This window comes from Drosophila novamexicana, unplaced genomic scaffold (assembly GCF_003285875.2).
Source record: "Drosophila novamexicana strain 15010-1031.04,08,12 unplaced genomic scaffold, DnovRS2.1 tig00000796-arrow-arrow-pilon, whole genome shotgun sequence".
Taxonomy (NCBI): domain Eukaryota; kingdom Metazoa; phylum Arthropoda; class Insecta; order Diptera; family Drosophilidae; genus Drosophila; species Drosophila novamexicana.
In genome coordinates, this window is record NW_020824824.1 from 1,102,996 (window position 1) to 1,121,994 (window position 18,999).

Consider the following 18,999-nt stretch of genomic DNA (forward strand, 5'->3'; position numbering starts at 1 on the left):
TTCGATCGATATTTTCTTTGGCAGCTATATGATATAGTGGTCCGATCTTAATAAGATTTTGCAGATATATGAGGAGTATAGTAAAACTTATAAATAGTGAGTTTTATTATTATTATGAAAGAGAAAAGAGTAAAGGACCAAGATGACTACCTTGGGGAACACCAGAAGTAACGTGAACCTGTGTGTAGTCAGCCTCAGCATTACTCTTTGGCTCCTACCTTTTAAATAAGAATTAAGCCAAAGCAAAAGAGAGGGAGGGAAAATGACATCAGTTCGCATTTTTGAAAGGAAGGCATCCTTTACATCATTTAAGCAGACTGGTCGTAGTTGAGCGATTCTTTACGAACCATGTTGAACAGGGGAGACAACAGATTTGCAAAAACGCTGCAAATTCGAAGTGCATTTTTTTTCAAATAATTAAGGGATAGCGGACAGTTCTGCATTCCCCTGTAATTTTGTATATCAGACTTACCACCTTTCTTGTGGAGAGGTATGATATAAGATTCTTTCCAAAGAGAAAAAAAGCTTTAGCAATGGACGAAGAGAAGAGTAGATAACTAGGAACATTGTCAGGCCCAGGAGAGTAAGAAAATTTAAAGAATTTATAGCAGAAAGAAGGGAGGATTAGGAAATAAAAGAAGCAGGTATAGAACCGGTGGAAGTAATATTGTAATTGTAAGAATTATTAGTAGAACAGACGGCAGAGTAAGTTGATTGGAAAAAATTAGCAAAGAGGTTAGCAAAATCGGAATCATTGCTATCTTTATCTATCCCGAGAGAAAAAGAAGATGGCAAACTTGAAGATTTACGTTCCAAGTTTACAAAATTATAAAACTGTCTCGGGTTTTGGGAAAATTGCCTTCTGCAACGAGAAAGATAATTCTCATAGCACTGAGAATTAAGAAGAAAGAAGTTCGACTTGGCTATGGAATACTTAGCAAAGTCAATACTCAAACTCGACCTTTTAAACTTTTTAAAATATTTAGACTTTATATTTTGTAGGTTTGATATACTGGGAGTGAACCAGGGTGGCTTTGAAGAAGCAATTGAGGGAATTGTATTAGGAATGCAATCATCTAAGATGGAACTCACAGTATTATAACAAAAATTAACAGCAATATTCATATCAACCGCGTCATATAAAAAAAGACCAACAGATTTCATGAATACGTTGATTTAGCAAGGAATAGTTTCCTTTGCGAAAGCAACGGCGGGGCTTATAGGTACCTGATGAATGTACAACGAGAGGATTGCAATTGAACATTGCAACCTCTAAAGTGAGATGATATACAGCCACAGGAAGGAGGGGACCTGGACACATTAGCAATAAGATCAAGAGATCAAATGATTCGAAATTGAATTGATTTGAAACAAGGAAGGGTCTGGCATGCAATCTATAAAGTCATGCAGTGCTGAGGGCACTAGATAATTTTCGGCAGTTAATAATGACCAAGAGATATTCGGCAAATTAAAATCACCCAACACCATAAATAGGTCATTATCATGCACGTGTGAAGAAACTTCTGTAAAACAAGTAATATGTTTCATATAAACTTGAATATTACAAGAAGGGGGGACATAAGAGCATGTAATATAGATATTCCGTGTAGGAAAAGACCCCTTAACTGAGACAATCTCAGCGTCAGTAGGCGTACTAAAACAGAAAAGTTCTGACTGGAGAGTGGCTTCAACGGCAATTATCACCCCACTACCTCGAGTCGGCCGATCATTTCTATGCAAAATATAATTATTTAAAAAAAACCCAAAGTCAGATATGGTTAAATTAAACCATGTTTTTGAAAATGCGATTATATCCGATAATATCAAAGGAAGTGCTGGCCATGAAAACATTTTTAAGTTTATAAATGATTGTATTTGTGCAAAATCCAAATGTATGTAACAGGCAGAAGGAAGCTTCTCCGACTCCATAAAGTATATATATTCTTGATCAGCATCAATAGCCGAGTCGATCTAGCCATGTCCGTCTGTCTGTCTGTCAGTCCGTTCGTCCGTCCGTCCGAATGTATGAACGCAAGGATCTCAGAACCTATAAGAGTTAGAGACTTGAAATGTTAGATGTAGGTGCTCCTAGTTCCCGCGCAGATCGAGTTTGTTTCCAATAGTCGATAACTTACTCCGTTTCCAAGCAATCGATAAAAATCGATATCGATATCCTGTTTTTTTGGGCAATTTCGGTAAATAATAAGAGCTAGAGTCACCAAACTTGACATATAGCTTCTAAAATAGAATATATGCATTTGATGTTGGAAGAAGAAGGTTCAGGGTATCCCCTAGTCGGGAGTTCCCGACTAGAACCTCTTACTTGTTTGGTTTGAGCTCGTGAACAATCATGTGTGGAGCCCAAAATTAGGGATTATAATTGATTGGCAACATATCATGAAACATTTATATTGAATGATAATATTTCACGAGAGGTGGAGAAATTAAATTTGGTTATTGACACGCTAGCAGAAGATTTGCTAGCAATATAGGCTGCCAATGACTCAGAAGTGGTGTCAGACAAAAGTCGAGTTACAAAAACTTGCCTACGAGGGGCAACAACCATTGAAGTAGGAGCTGAAGGGGCTGCAAGTAATACAGGAGTTGGAGGAGCTAAAGAGGCACCATGATTGTTTTTAACATAATGTTAATGACAACATTGGAGATAGATCCAAGTTGCAAGGCAGGGACAAAATAGCCGTAGGTGTCTGAACAGACGTAGAGGGCAACTGCAAAAATTAAGGCTCCAACCGGCGATTGGTTGTATTTGCCAAGCCGAACGAATTTGTATTTGCCAAGCAACTCAAAACTCGAGTCAAAATTTCTCGAGAGCTGCTTAGCCACGTTATTAAGAATTGATTACTCACCGAGTCATACATTCTGGAGAAATCAATTTGCTTGTCGATGCATTCTGGCACCACCAACGCAAGCCTCCGCAGCCCTTCTTGGCAATTGAATTGTCGCAATCACTCCCTGCACTTTTAGCATGCATTATATTCTCACACAGCCAGCAATTAACAAATTGAGGCAATGAAAAAACATTAGCCTGCTTGAACGTGCAAGGTTTCTTACAGCACGACATAATTATTACAAACGTATGCAAGTTGCGAGAGCGCCTGAGCAAAACGAAAACGATGCACAAAAATGGAGCAAGTAAACGCTCAAGAAATAACTATTTGTACACAAACAAATTGTTTGAAGCGAAAAGCAACAGCAAAAATTTGCGAGAGCGCGATGTACAAGCTGAAATATGCACCAGCGAACACATGCACAAACAAATGAATGCACAAATGAGCACCAAAGCAAAAGAATCAAAACAGGCAAAAACAACAACACGGATAACACTTTGCACAATTTATAAAAGCTTTTTAAATAAAGTTTCAAACATGCAAAATTTAGAAATAGCAGGATTAAAGCTCAAATATATAAAAATCTTGGAGCACAAGTAAAGCACGTCAATCGCTCTCAACTAAAAACTCTCTCTTCTTCTCTCTCTTTCTTCTTTGTGGTCTTAAAACACACTGATGCTGAATATAGTAGTGTGGAGTACTTGAAATCTGAACATATCTTTCAGACATGCGACCTAAAGTTAAATATTCCTTCATGAATTCCAAGGACATACGCTTAAGCTCGGGATTTTGAAACAATCGCCTTCAAGCGACAAAAACGTTGCTTAGCAACCTCGAAGGAGTTACCAAGCGGATTGGGATCTGATTTAAAGGGCAGTCTTACTTTAAATCGACCTGAAGGCAACATTTCCAAATTATCTTGAAAGTGGCTCTCACATAACTGCTGTTCAACTGTTCGGACCTTTTTGGCTGAAAGCAACTCTTCCGACGACCAAAATTTCTGCAATGTTTTGTCTATCGAGGTATAAGACTCTTCTTGGCAACCCAGATTAACAGCATGAGTCTTCTTAGGACTTGACGGTGTGTAACACCCTGATACAATCCAGCGAACAAGTGCAGAATCGGACAATTCGGACCTTGTTTAGTTTGACCGACAGACAGAAGGTCAAAGAACGTCTCAGCTGCGATGAGCATATCGATCTTCTGTGGCTTATGAAAATATGGATCAGCCATTTACAGGTTCTCAGGGTTTTTTCATCCGCTGACATTGACTGTATGGTCAGGCTGGTATCCCGAAATTGTCTAACGAGAACTCGTATTGCATTGAGCAATCCTAATTAGGTTGATATTGGCCTCTTCTCAACGCAGCTGCAATCGCTGTGCTACCTCGTCTGTTATTAAATTAATTTGTGATCCAGAATCGAGTAAAGCTTTAGCCAAAACGAACTCGTCACTTCTCGTTTTATCGCTATCGACTGCAGTAGCTAGGATTACAATATCAGACACATTCATATGCATAGCATAGCATAGCATGTCGGTGGTTGATCTGTCTGTTGTGCGGAGTCAAGGGGTGGAATTAATGCTCGAGTATTAGAAACGGCAGAGTCTCTATGCAACAGTGTGTTATGAGGACGACTGCATACTCTGCACTTGTTTGCTTACATTTGGCAACAGTATACCCCTACAGAAGGCAATTGATGCATAAAGAAGCCGCATTAGCGAACTCAAGCCGCTGCTGTAATGATAACGCGGCATATCTTGAGCAATTCAATATCGAGTGGCCTTCGGAACCGCAATATACAAATTTTGGGTCACTTATTCGTTTCTTACATTAGCAACAGAACACGAAAACGATCCTCGATTATTGTTTTTGGCTTCGGGCCATCGGACAAAGATTTAGCTGATTCTTCAGCAGAAAGGTGTTATTATCTTCGATTCAAGGCTGTTTCACAATTACTCCATAGTGGAATGATCTAGTTGATCATCCCATTTTCGTCTAGTCATTGGGTCAACTTTGTTCACAGCGAGGTGAATAAGAATCGCGATAGAAATCTTTTTGTCATCACCTATTGACAGGAGCGAACCATCGATGTGAGAGACAGTGTCAATTGCATTATTTTTGACAGGCTAAAGAGAGCTAAAATATTTTCATTAAATATTAGAAATTCATGGTCGTATACTCACTTTAGGCTGTCCAATGCTTTTTAATAAGTGTCCTTGGTGACACGAAACGCTCTAACAGTGCCTAGAACTTCACCAGAGAGACATGAGATCAGGTGATTGAATTCTCTATGCTCGGGATCGCATGATCGTTATGAACAAGAGTTTTGAATAGGCTAATAAAATTCTTAACCTCGGAGTATTTTCCACTAAACTTGAGAAGTGCCAGATGCGAGCCGCAACGGGCATGCCTGTAGGCGTTGCAGACTTAATGTCTTGATAACGGACCTTAGACGAGCCTTTGTCGTTATACAAATAGTTTCTACTCGAGACTGATAATTTAATGCTGTATCTATATGAGAGGCCAGCATTTCGAATCTACATTCTAACTCTGTAGATTCTATGTTTAATTTACCATTTATTATTTGGTTATTATTGCGTTACTTTTGTGAATCGTCAAAACTTTCCTTAGAATCCTTATTTGACTCTAAATTCGATTTAATAAATGTTAATTTAAATTAAAATCGAATTTGCCAAACTAATTTAAAAAACTGATATGTTGATCAATAAAGCGTAGAGGAGGAAAATGCGTACAAAAACAATTGCACAGCCACCGTTAAGTACAAAGCGGAAAGAAAATAAACGGGCTGCAGCTGGCTTGTATACAACCGCTTGGTCTCGGACAACTGTATATATAATTCGTAATAATTATGAAGTAGAGATCCCAGAAGAATACGAAATAGCCGACGATGGTAATTTTTTTAGACGAAGTCCATCCTCATAGACACCGGGTTAAATAAAAATTACGTTAAACCTTTACTCATTCGGGCACTCATACCGATGAAATATGTTTCGCTGCAAAATGAATGGGAGGCAAGACCAACATTGCTCATTTCGCAAATATCGATATTTTTGTCAACGGCATGGGTAAACTAAAATTTTTTCTTCTGTCTGAGCTAGGAACCTTTAATGGTATCATAGGTCACGACACTACGAAAAATCGAAAAACTATAATAAAAACACACGGAAATTATTTCACTTTATTAATAAAAATACAATAACGAAACAAAAGAACTATGTATGGAACACATAACCAACATACAACTTACACATTTCGATAACAACACAAGCCAATCAAATAGAAGAAACAGTTAAAGAAGGCGCAGGTCTATTTGGATAACCTGATAAAAAGCTTACCTTCGAACGATAAAATGAAAATTACGAGCTCCTTTATAAGCCACGCAACACCAACATAGCTGCCGATCTCTTATCGACACCCCCTCAAGCCAATTCAAATTCGTTCACTCCAACTACTTATGAATAGTAACGAAAGCTCTGCCGTAAATTTAAAACATTCAGTAGAAATTGCCATTAATAGCTTTAAAAAGCAAATATTCCTTAAAATTTACGAAAGTCAAACCAATTTAAAATAATATTTCCGACTTACCACTGACATATAATTAAAGAATAAAATAAAAAAAAAAATTTTTTTCTCGACTGAACTACAAAGTACGCTTTACACACATTGTATTATAGTAGAAGATATAACGAACGAGCAGGACCAGCAAGATATCGTAATAAAATGAAAATGGAGTTAAAATTATTCATTATTCATTCAATCTGTTGACGCCACAAGTTGATATAGTATTTACATTTCTTGGAATGTGTGCTTGAATAACTATAGATATTGTAGATCGATATATTGTACATTGAACTGTAATCAGTTATTCAGTAAAAGAGTTGAAGCGGAGCTGATGTACATTTTTACTGGGGGTGGGGGGGAGGATTGTCCGAACAATTATTAACTTCAACGCTATCTGCAGCAAGATCTTCGAACCATTGCGTGATTCGATGTTCTTATCTGTGAGCCAAGAGTAGCGGGTCTTTAAATATGTTACGGAACTGCTTGTTTCTCAGTGGGCCGCGCCGGCTGGCTCATCGGATTCTCTGGGTGTGGTCCCATCCCTGGCCCGCAGTCCGCACAATCGATAACAACAAAGCTACACGTCTGTAGCAAAACAGACTCACACAACACTACTCAAAATGAACCGCATAATCGATAACAAATATTCGGAACTACTAACTCATGAACAAAATACACAGCTGTAACAACTATGAAAATGTAAACAACAAAGGTAAGACACTCAATATAAATTAACAAAAAACACTATTTATCCACCTTACTCTTCCAGATCGGGCCCCGGTTCCGGACCCAGCGTACCCGCCCTACCATGAGACGATCACCTCCACTCGTCTCCCTCATTTTGGCCACTAAATGGCCTATATTAGCCCGTGTCGGCCATACTGCCCACTCTCCCCAACAATATTATTTTAGCCGGACATGATTTCTTTCACTAGGTGCGTATAATTGGTTGCGTTTTCTTAAAATGTATAACAATTATAATCATTGCTTATGGCATTTATCTTGCAGCTGTTTAGGATCTCATGCAAGCGGATAATTCATTAACTTCACAGGTGCGTATAATGGTTTGTGTATTCTTATAATTATTGGCATTAATATTTCTTTTATTTCTTTCCAATTCGCACGAGGTCTCTATTCAGGTAAATTCGTATTCATGCACGTGAACATTTCTTCTCCAGGTGCGTATTACTGTTGCATATATTTATACTAATTGACAAAGTGCATTAATTCCTAAATTTTTCTCTTATCTTATAGAATTTATTTTTTTATTTTTTTACAACACTGAATGGAACAGGCGACGAAATACTACAAGGATATTGTTAGTCGCCGCAATAGAAACGCGCAAGGAGGCACTTTAGAGGCAATCGTTGCGCCGATTTAGGAACAATGGCCCACCCAATTACTTAAAACTGGGTATGTCACTTATTATGTATTGTATGTATTAAATCGCTTAATTCTACCTTACCCTACCTAAAGAGCTCTCTGGGGGTGGTAAGGGGCGATATAAATGCGTAAATTCAAATTAGGTAAGTATGTGAGCATAGTTCGCGCAAGTGTTAATTTTAGATTTTTATATTTTACAGGCGCAGATGCATCACCTTTGGAGTTTCCCTCACCGTTCGCACTCTAAAGTGAAGCTCGGCGTAAGTGCCTATGTATGTATAAATATATTTTATAACTACAAATTAACTAAATTTACGATAAAAAAAAAATCTACTCCTCTTCAGGGAGTGCAATTAGGAGTCTTCTTCTGACTCTGCCAGGGGCTCGAACGAGGATGGGCAAAAAAATGGAACGGACTCACTCGGTGGATGTGGGCGGGGTCTCGCCTGTGGCCGCTTCTTCGTCGTTGGAGCCCGGTCGTTGGTGGCTCGTCTCGTCGCCTTCAGGTTTGCGCCGACGCTTGCTGGCGGCGTCGCGGATATGGCTGGTTTGCGCCGCTGAACTGAATCCTGGCCTTTGAATGTTTCGTGGGCCTCTCTGGTGCGCGAGCTGGTCTCCTTGGTGCCGGAGCCGTTAATTTTTGGCTTATTTGGTTCGTCTCTCGTCGCACTTAAGTTTTAAGTCTCTTTTAATTTTTTATTATATTTTTTTTGTGACTCGAGCGGTTTGATTTAGATATATTTATTAAATGGCAAAAAAAACACAAAACCAAAACTTTTATTTGTCTGTTAAGTCATTTGTATTACGCGCCGGCTTAATTTGCAGAAGGGAAAAAAATTCGAGTCTTTTGAGCAGATATGCAATATACAACTTTTATGCTCACTTCGAGCTGGCACGTCCGCCGTTAACCGCTGAACAAATCGCACTCCCTCCATTTTGGGCAGCCACACCATCGGTGCCGAATTTCGGCACACGCATACATTTGCGAGGCGGGCACCGTTGCTGCTCATCTGCACAGCTGCATTTTTTTGGGTCAACGGCCCAAATGAAGGCCAAGGGCATATCCAAGGGCATGCGATCCACTCTCCTCATATTCTCTTTAAGAGCGAACCGGGCGGCCAATAGCAATCGTCGCTTTTGGCGCCGTGGATCGCATGTCTGGCGTTGCCACCCTTCAAAAATTTGGGCTCCGCCGTGGGCCCAGCTTCACCCCGCATACTCCGACCATATGACAAAAAGATATCGGCGTGGCCGATAATATCGCACGCAACCAACTGAGTAACCCTCGGTGCTGCCGATAACGTCAAATGCAACATCACCACGCAGATTATTGTAACGACATGAAGGACAGTTACAAGGAATCTGCGTGCGCATTTCATGGATTGACCCAGCCGGCTAATAACGATGCCCAACGTAGGCCACACCCACGACAAGTAATCTATATTTTTGCCGCTGACCCAAAAAAAAAGGGGGGACTGGCGCTGCCGCCGCCGTTGCCTGGCAGGGAGGTGAGCAAATTACGATTATGTTCGTATATCTTTTGCGTGGAAGACGCCTAGCACGCGTCCCTGGAGATCTTCCAACTCGTAGGCGTTGGTTCCCACGGCTCGGACGACGCGGCTCTTCAAGAATTTCCGGGCGAACTTGGCATTGAAGGCTTTGCCGAAGCTGCTTAGTGCGAAGTTGCGCCTCCACACTTCCTGTCCCGGTTCCAAATGGAGCTGTCGCGCGCGGTGGTCGTACCGTTGGCGACTTCGCTCGTATGCGGTGTGCAGGTGGTCCTTGACTTGGCTTCGGATTACAGCCAGTCTGTCCTTTGCGTCAAGGTCAGAAATACTGTGGTCGGCCAATGATCTCAGCTTCCTGGCCAGTTTGTAACTGGAACCATTCAGGTACATCTGCTGTCCAAAGACCGCGAAGAACGGAGTGACTCCCGTAGCGCTGTGGACCGCATTCCGGATCGCCACTTCCACCTCTGGTGGGTACGCGTCCCATTCCCGATGATCCTGACCCAGGTAGGTTCTGATTGCCGACAGCACTGTGCGGTTCACGCGTTCGGCGGCGTTGCTCTGAGGCGAATACACTGGTGTGCGCAGGTGAGTAATGCCAAACGCCTGGACCATCGCATCGAACGACTTTGGCACGAATTGTCGTCCATTATCCGAATGGATCACTTCCGGCACGCCAAATTTGAAGAACACCTCATGCACTAGGAAGTTCACGACATCCGCCGCGGTGGCTTCCCTCATGGCCTTCAGGAAGGTAAACTTCGAGAAGTGGTCTACGACGACGAATATCCACGCATGCCCTCGTTTCGACCGTGGATACTTCCCCAAGAAGTCGATATACAGCTTCTGGAAGGGGCGGTCGGTGCGCACTTCTTCCCCAATTCCGACCTGCATTCGGTAGTTCTGTGCCTTGGTCTCCTTGCATGTATCGCATTTCCGAACATAGTCCCTGACTTGTATGGCCATGTTGGGCCAATAATATCGCCTGCGCAGCGCGTGCAGCGTTTTCCTCATGCCTCCATGAGCTGACGTCTCGTCCGCGTGTGCTTGTTGGATGAGTCCTGCCGTCAGCGACTCCAGCACCCATAGCTTCCAACTTGTGCCTTCGACCTCATCCTCCAAGCTCTCGTGCACGGTCCTCTTGAACAGAAGTCCGTCCTGCACTCTAAGGTCCGGCAACTTCCCTTGTTGGCTCATCACCTCTTTTATCAGCTCTCGATATTCGGTGCTCTCGAACTCCGGGGTCTGAAATCCCAACAGATCTTCCGGGGTCAGTTCGACTTCTTCCACGCTTCGGGACAATGTGTCTGCGACGACGTTGTCGGCTCCCTTGCGGTACTGCATGGAGAAAGGGAACGCTTGCAGTTCTAGGGACCACCTGGCTAATCTCCCGCTCAAGTCTTTGAGACTCATAAGCCACTGCAGACTCGCATGATCGGTGATTACCGTGAACGGCATCATCTCCACGTACGGCCGGAATCGATGTATGGCCAGTTTGGCGGCTAGGCATTCCTTCTCGGTCACCGAATAGTTGATCTGGTGCTTATTGAGTTTGGCCGAGAAGAATGCGATCGGCCTTTCCTGTTGTTCGTCGTCTAGCTGGAACAACACGGCTCCTACTCCGTAGTGAGATGCGTCGCATTGGATGAAGAATGGTCTTCGAAAATCCGCGTGAACTAACACCGGGGCTGTGGTGAGGGCTAACTTCAAGCTTTCTATGGCTTCTATGGCCTCGTCGCTCAACACAAATCTACCCGCTCTCTTCTTAAGGGCATCAGTCAACGGTACCGATATCTCGGCGAAGTTCTTTATGAATCGGCGATACCACCCCGCCGTACCTAAGAAGCTTCGTAGTTCTTTGACCGTCCTCGGATTCGGGATGTTCCGGATCGCTTCTACTCTTCCCGGATCCATGCGCAGCGTCCCGCCGCCTATGATGAAACCCAGGTAGTTTAGGTTGCGGAAGCAGAATTTTGACTTCGCCATGCCTATGGTGAGGTTCGCGTTCCTCAGACACTCGGCCACCAATTCCAAGTATATTAAGTGCGTTGGAAAATCTGCCGATATTATCAGCAAGTCGTCTAGGTATACGAATACGTTGGACCTCAGATTCGCCGGGATTACCTTGTCCATGAGCCTGCAAAGTTGTTGAGCGGCGTTGCAGAGCCCGAATGGCATGTGGCGGAACTGGTACAGCGGCCTCCCTGGTACAGTAAACGCCGTATACGCCCTGCTCTTCTCCTCCATCTCGATTTGCCAGAACGCGAACTTAAGGTCGACGCTAGAGATAAAATGAGTCTCGTCGATTCGCGATAGGATGCCCTCGATGCATGGAAGCGGGTAAGCGTCTTTTACCGTCACACTGTTTAATTTCCTGGCGTCTAAGCAAAACTTGTTCTTCCCAGGCCTCATCACCACCGTCGTCCGGTTGCTCCAGGGGCTGTCACTCTCCTCGATGATGCCCAACTTTAGCATTTTATCCACCTCGGCCCACACGATCTCCTGTTTGGCCGGGGACAGCGGATAATGTCTGTCTTTCACGGGTTCTGCTCCCTCGATCAGCTGAATTCGGTGCTGCAGCAGGTGAGTTTTCCCTAGGCCATCCTTCTCAAATTGGAGAAATCTGCGCTTCACGCTTTCCAACTGACTCCTCTGATCGTTGTTCAGGTCCCACATTTCCGGATCCGTCACGCAGTCGTCGTCGTCCCGGTAATAAGCCACCTCTGGGTTCGCTACCGTTACCTCAGATGCCTCTGGTGGTGTTTCGGACTTTCTGGCCGGACCGAGCAGCTCTGGTGCGATCTCGAAGGTATAGTTCCTGTCGCAGGTCCGGGCACATGTAAAATACGATATCTTCCTTTCCCAACGCGACCTAAAATTGGGCGATTGGCACCCGCCGCTGTCCTCACCATCGATTCGTATGGCCGCGCTTCCCATCCCAGTTTCTCCACTAACTCCCGGCATCCTTGTCCCAACAGACTGACTGAGGCCCCCGTGTCCAGCAACCCTTTCATCTTGGCCCCAGCGACCCCAGTGTCCGGCTTTCCACACCTATAGCAGAATATTTTCCGCTCCTTGGACAGGCAGTCTCTAAAGACGTGATCGAACTGTCTGCAGTTCCAGCATACAATTCGGGATGAGTTTCTGCTTCGCACGAAGGCCTCCTCCAGTTCTCCCGGTGGCGTTTCTGTAAGATGCGGTGGTACTTCAACCTCGTGGACTACGGGCCTCGTTCCTTGTGGACAACGCGACGGCTGAAGGTACCCAGTCCGGCTTCTGCGACCCATGTGCCTCTCCACCTCTAGGCACTCTTGGCGCAGCTCATCCACGGTGAGTACGTCCATGGCATAGATATATTTCGCCAGACTTTCTTTTAAACCACGCTTTATAATCTTCACCAGCTCTCGGTCTTTCAGCGGCTTCTCGAATCGCGCGGCGAGTTGACGCATGTGGTGGATATAATCATCCACCCCTTCGCTGGCCTGTTGCTCTCGTTGTAGAAGCTCCTGCATTACATCGTGTTCCGTCTGGTAGCCCCGGAACCTGTCCAAGAGGGCATGCCGCAGTTGCATCCAGCTGTCGACCCTAGAATGCCGCACGTGCATCCAATACCACTCGCGGGCGCGGCCGGTAAGGAGCAGGTGGAAACCGCGCAGGACCTCCTTCCACGGGCATTGATACTGCCTCTGCAGGAACTCTAGGCGGAACACGAAGTCCTCGACCGAATTCATCGCGTCCTCGCCGTCAAACTTGACGTTCCACCGCTCGAGCTTCATGTACGCAGTTTCTCGCACGTTGGCGTACGCCTCCTCCGGTTGAAAATCATCCGCTCCCCGGTCCTCTACTCGGAAATGGCGGTTATTCGGGTTACGCCAGTTCCTCGACTGAGCATCTGCCACGTAAACTGGGCTGCTGGACGAATACTCCGACCCTCGTGCGCCTTGTCTATGGGGCTTCGGTGGCACCGGTGGTGGAAATGCCTCGCGCTGGAACACTTCCCGTTCTTTCGGGATGGCGCCTGTTCGTGGTCCCGGCTCGACATGTCTGGGCGGCTTCGGCGCAGTGTTAGTCTCGGCGGTTTGGCTCCCTGGCGGCCTAAGCACATCAATGATGCCCTTCATCATTTCCATGAAGCCAGCTCGCATCTCCTCGCGGATGGACTCGCTGATGCCAGATGGCAGAGCATGCAGATATGTTTGGTGGGCCTGAGCGATCGCCGCGTTTGCCGCCGATTTGAGCACTGAGTCTTTCGGGGCTTCTGGGAACTCCAGGTTCCGTGGAGGTCTATCCTGTTGCGCCAATTCTTTCTCCAAGTCTACCAGGTGACCCTCTTCCGGGATCTGTCTCTCTGGACATCCCCGGAAATTCATTGGCGTTCGCACCAGCCCTCCAGCTGGGCGCGGCGGTGGCAGAGCCGATGCCCCATCAGCGTCAGAAGCCCAATCAGACACCTGTTCCTCAGCCATACTTATCCCTTCTGAGAACAGTACCCCTCTCTTCTACAAGGCTTACAACCCTTATAAAAACTTTACTAATATTCCTAATAAATTAATAAATAAATAAACACCCACTAACAAATCTTACTAATAAAGAATAATAAATTAATACACATCGACCACAAAAACACTCACAAAATTAAATTTTTTTTCTTTCTAATTAATTTCAAATACTTGGGGGAGAGAAGACAAATCCTAACACAGGCTAAATAATCTACGAATAATCTGGACAGTGGACAACACTTCAGCATTCGTCCCATGCTCAGTTCGTCAGTTTGACTGACGAACGGCATTCAAGGAACGCTACCTTGAAGGCTATTTGGTTTCTGTCGCACTTCTGTGCACCCTTAGGGTATGCTGTGTGACAGGTGCGGCGCAGGATCGTCTCTATATCGTCCTGGGTCACCTGCCTCCGAAGCTCATTTAACTACGGCCAGCACACACCAAACGTTAACACAGAGTGGGACAAAACAAATAGAAAACATTAAACAAACTCTAGTCAGACCTACCCTAATATCACATTTTGTCACAGGTTATTTTGTCATGGCGGCTACCACCAGGCTACGATGGACGGTCGCGAACGTTCACCAACTAGCAAACGTGACTTACCGTCATCAACCGCGACAAGAAAACTCCCCATGTCAATGGACTCCATGGCAAGATCCGTCTCCGTCGCTCTTCTGGCCATTCTTGGGATATGCTGTGTGACAGATGCGGCGCAGGCTCGGCTCTATATCGTCCTGGGTCACCTGTCTCCGAAGCTCGTATAACTACGGCCAGCATACATCCAACATTGACACAAAATGAGACAAAAACTACTAATTGAATAAATAACATCTGACTAAACTACCCTAATATCACATTTTTTTAATCATGAGATGCCTTTGTCGTTGCGGCTACCACCAGGCGAACGATGGATAGTCGCAAATGTTTCGCCAACATGCGAACGGCCATCAACCACTACAAAAAAAACCCCTCATGCTTATGGATGGATATTCAGATAACCTCTACTTCCGTCGTGCTTCTCGGATTCCACTACACGCTGCGCGATTATGAGCTACCTACTCGTGCCACATAAGACTTCAGCGGTGTGGGTCCTGAAGCCAAGGGAGTCATTTCCTCTGTACCTTCATTTTTATCGTATTTATTTTTCTTTGATTACACACCGACTTCAAAGAAGCCGAGTGCTTCTTCAAATTGGGCGCCATATTGTTACGGAACTGCTTGTTTCTCAGTGGGCCGCGCCGGCTGGCTCATCGGTTTCTCTGGGTGTGGTCCCATCCCTGGCCCGCAGTCCGCACAATCGATAACAACAAAGCTACACGTCTGTAGCAAAACAGACTCACACAACACTACTCAAAATGAACCGCATAATCGATAACAAATATTCGGAAATACTAACTCATGAACAAAATACACAGCTGTAACAACTATGAAAATGTAAACAACAAAGGTAAGACACTCAATATAAATTAACAAAAAAACACTATTTATCCACCTTACTCTTCCAGATCGGGCCCTGGTTCCGGACCCAGCGTACCCGCCCTACCATGAGACGATCACCTCCACTCGTCTCCCTCATTTTGGCCACTAAATGGCCTATATTAGCCCGTGTCGGCCATAATGCCCACTCTCCCCAACAATATTATTTTAGCCGGACATGATTTCTTTCACTAGGTGCGTATAATTGGTTGCGTTTTCTTAAAATGTATAACAATTATAATCATTGCTTATGGCATTTATCTTGCAGCTGTTTAGGATCTCATGCAAGCGGATAATTCATTAACTTCACAGGTGCGTATAATGGTTTGTGTATTCTTATAATTATTGGCATTAATATTTCTTTTATTTCTTTCCAATTCGCACGAGGTCTCTATTCAGGTAAATTCGTATTCATGCACGTGAACATTTCTTCTCCAGGTGCGTATTACTGTTGCATATATTTATACTAATTGACAAAGTGCATTAATTCCTAAATTTTTCTCTTATCTTATAGAATTAATTTTTTTATTTTTTTACAACACTGAATGGAACAGGCGACGAAATACTACAAGGATATTGCTAGTCGCCGCAATAGAAACGCGCAAGGAGGCACTTTAGAGGCAATCGTTGCGCCGATTTAGGAACAATGGCCCACACAATTACTTAAAACTGGGTATGTCACGTATTATGTATTGTATGTATTAAATCGCTTAATTCTACCTTACCCTACCTAAAGAGCTCTCTGGGGGTGGTAAGGGGCGATATAAATGCGTAAATTCAAATTAGGTAAGTATGTGAGCATAGTTCGCGCAAGTGTTAATTTTAGATTTTTATATTTTACAGGCGCAGATGCATCACCTTTGGAGTTTCCCTCACCGTTCGCACTCTAAAGTGAAGCTCGGCGTAAGTGCCTATGTATGTATAAATATATTTTATAACTACAAATTAACTAAATTTACGATAAAAAAAAAATCTACTCCTCTTCAGGGAGTGCAATTAGGAGTCTTCTTCTGACTCTGCCAGGGGCTCGAACGAGGATGGGCAAAAAAATGGAACGGACTCACTCGGTGGATGTGGGCGGGGTCTCGCCTGTGGCCGCTTCTTCGTCGTTGGAGCCCGGTCGTTGGTGGCTCGTCTCGTCGCCTTCAGGTTTGCGCCGACGCTTGCTGGCGGCGTCGCGGATATGGCTGGTTTGCGCCGCTGAACTGAATCCTGGCCTTTGAATGTTTCGTGGGCCTCTCTGGTGCGCGAGCTGGTCTCCTTGGTGCCGGAGCCGTTAATTTTTGGCTTATTTGGTTCGTCTCTCGTCGCACTTAAGTTTTAAGTCTCTTTTAATTTTTTATTATATTTTTTTTGTGACTCGAGCGGTTTGATTTAGATATATTTATTAAATGGCAAAAAAAACACAAAACCAAAACTTTTATTTGTCTGTTAAGTCATTTGTATTACGCGCCGGCTTAATTTGCAGAAGGGAAAAAAATTCGAGTCTTTTGAGCAGATATGCAATATACAACTTTTATGCTCACTTCGAGCTGGCACGTCCGCCGTTAACCGCTGAACAAATCGCACTCCCTCCATTTTGGGCAGCCACACCATCGGTGCCGAATTTCGGCACACGCATACATTTGCGAGGCGGGCACCGTTGCTGCTCATCTGCACAGCTGCATTTTTTTGGGTCAACGGCCCAAATGAAGGCCAAGGGCATATCCAAGGGCATGCGATCCACTCTCCTCATATTCTCTTTAAGAGCGAACCGGGCGGCCAATAGCAATCGTCGCTTTTGGCGCCGTGGATCGCATGTCTGGCGTTGCCACCCTTCAAAAATTTGGGCTCCGCCGTGGGCCCAGCTTCACCCCGCATACTCCGACCATATGACAAAAAGATATCGGCGTGGCCGATAATATCGCACGCAACCAACTGAGTAACCCTCGGTGCTGCCGATAACGTCAAATGCAACATCACCACGCAGATTATTGTAACGACATGAAGGACAGTTACAAGGAATCTGCGTGCGCATTTCATGGATTGACCCAGCCGGCTAATAACGATGCCCAACGTAGGCCACACCCACGACAAGTAATCTATATTTTTGCCGCTGACCCAAAAAAAAAGGGGGGACTGGCGCTGCCGCCGCCGTTGCCTGGCAGGGAGGTGAGCAAATTACGATTATGTTCGTATATCTTTTGCGTGGAAGACGCCTAGCACGCGTCCCTGGAGATCTTCCAACTCGTAGGCGTTGGTTCCCACGGCTCGGACGACGCGGCTCTTCAAGAATTTCCGGGCGAACTTGGCATTGAAGGCTTTGCCGAAGCTGCTTAGTGCGAAGTTGCGCCTCCACACTTCCTGTCCTGGTTCCAAATGGAGCTGTCGCGCGCGGTGGTCGTACCGTTGGCGACTTCGCTCGTATGCGGTGTGCAGGTGGTCCTTGACTTGGCTTCGGATTACAGCCAGTCTGTCCTTTGCGTCAAGGTCAGAAATACTGTGGTCGGCCAATGATCTCAGCTTCCTGGCCAGTTTGTAACTGGAACCATTCAGGTACATCTGCTGTCCAAAGACCGCGAAGAACGGAGTGACTCCCGTAGCGCTGTGGACCGCATTCCGGATCGCCACTTCCACCTCTGGTGGGTACGCGTCCCATTCCCGATGATCCTGACCCAGGTAGGTTCTGATTGCCGACAGCACTGTGCGGTTCACGCGTTCGGCGGCGTTGCTCTGAGGCGAATACACTGGTGTGCGCAGGTGAGTAATGCCAAACGCCTGGACCATCGCATCGAACGACTTTGGCACGAATTGTCGTCCATTATCCGAATGGATCACTTCCGGCACGCCAAATTTGAAGAACACCTCATGCACTAGGAAGTTCACGACATCCGCCGCGGTGGCTTCCCTCATGGCCTTCAGGAAGGTAAACTTCGAGAAGTGGTCTACGACGACGAATATCCACGCATGCCCTCGTTTCGACCGTGGATACTTCCCCAAGAAGTCGATATACAGCTTCTGGAAGGGGCGGTCGGTGCGCACTTCTTCCCCAATTCCGACCTGCATTCGGTAGTTCTGTGCCTTGGTCTCCTTGCATGTATCGCATTTCCGAACATAGTCCCTGACTTGTATGGCCATGTTGGGCCAATAATATCGCCTGCGCAGCGCGTGCAGCGTTTTCCTCATGCCTCCATGAGCTGACGTCTCGTCCGCGTGTGCTTGTTGGATGAGTCCTGCCGTCAGCGACTCCAGCACCCATAGCTTCCAACTTGTGCCTTCGACCTCATCCTCCAAGCTCTCGTGCACGGTCCTCTTGAACAGAAGTCCGTCCTGCACTCTAAGGTCCGGCAACTTCCCTTGTTGGCTCATCACCTCTTTTATCAGCTCTCGATATTCGGTGCTCTCGAACTCCGGGGTCTGAAATCCCAACAGATCTTCCGGGGTCAGTTCGACCTCTTCCACGCTTCGGGACAATGTGTCTGCGACGACGTTGTCGGCTCCCTTGCGGTACTGCATGGAGAAAGGGAACGCTTGCAGTTCTAGGGACCACCTGGCTAATCTCCCGCTCAAGTCTTTGAGACTCATAAGCCACTGCAGACTCGCATGATCGGTGATTACCGTGAACGGCATCATCTCCACGTACGGCCGGAATCGATGTATGGCCAGTTTGGCGGCTAGGCATTCCTTCTCGGTCACCGAATAGTTGATCTGGTGCTTGT

General features: G+C 45.4%; 2 long non-coding RNA genes across 13 annotated transcripts; both read left to right on the forward strand.

The window, feature by feature from the left end:
• Positions 1-7,123: 7,123 nt before the first annotated feature.
• Positions 7,124-8,049, forward strand: LOC115763940. 7 transcript variants are annotated; one of them, XR_004017976.1, is made up of 6 exons: positions 7,124-7,144; positions 7,202-7,367; positions 7,441-7,484; positions 7,560-7,610; positions 7,687-7,845; positions 7,909-7,944. It is a non-coding gene; the product is annotated as an uncharacterized LOC115763940 (long non-coding RNA). The 7 variants fall into 7 exon arrangements; XR_004017975.1 differs by having other exon boundaries at positions 7,560-7,571; positions 7,727-7,845; XR_004017977.1 differs by having other exon boundaries at positions 7,572-7,610.
• A 7,289-nt stretch (positions 8,050-15,338) lies between these two features.
• On the forward strand, positions 15,339-16,180 carry LOC115763939. Of its 6 annotated transcripts, none has more exons than XR_004017967.1 (5): positions 15,339-15,496; positions 15,570-15,613; positions 15,689-15,700; positions 15,856-15,974; positions 16,038-16,073. It is a non-coding gene; the product is annotated as an uncharacterized LOC115763939 (long non-coding RNA). The 6 variants fall into 6 exon arrangements; XR_004017968.1 differs by lacking the exon at positions 15,689-15,700 and adding an exon at positions 15,701-15,739 and having other exon boundaries at positions 15,816-15,974; XR_004017969.1 differs by lacking the exon at positions 15,689-15,700 and adding an exon at positions 15,701-15,739.
• The last annotated feature ends 2,819 nt before the right edge of the window (positions 16,181-18,999 follow it).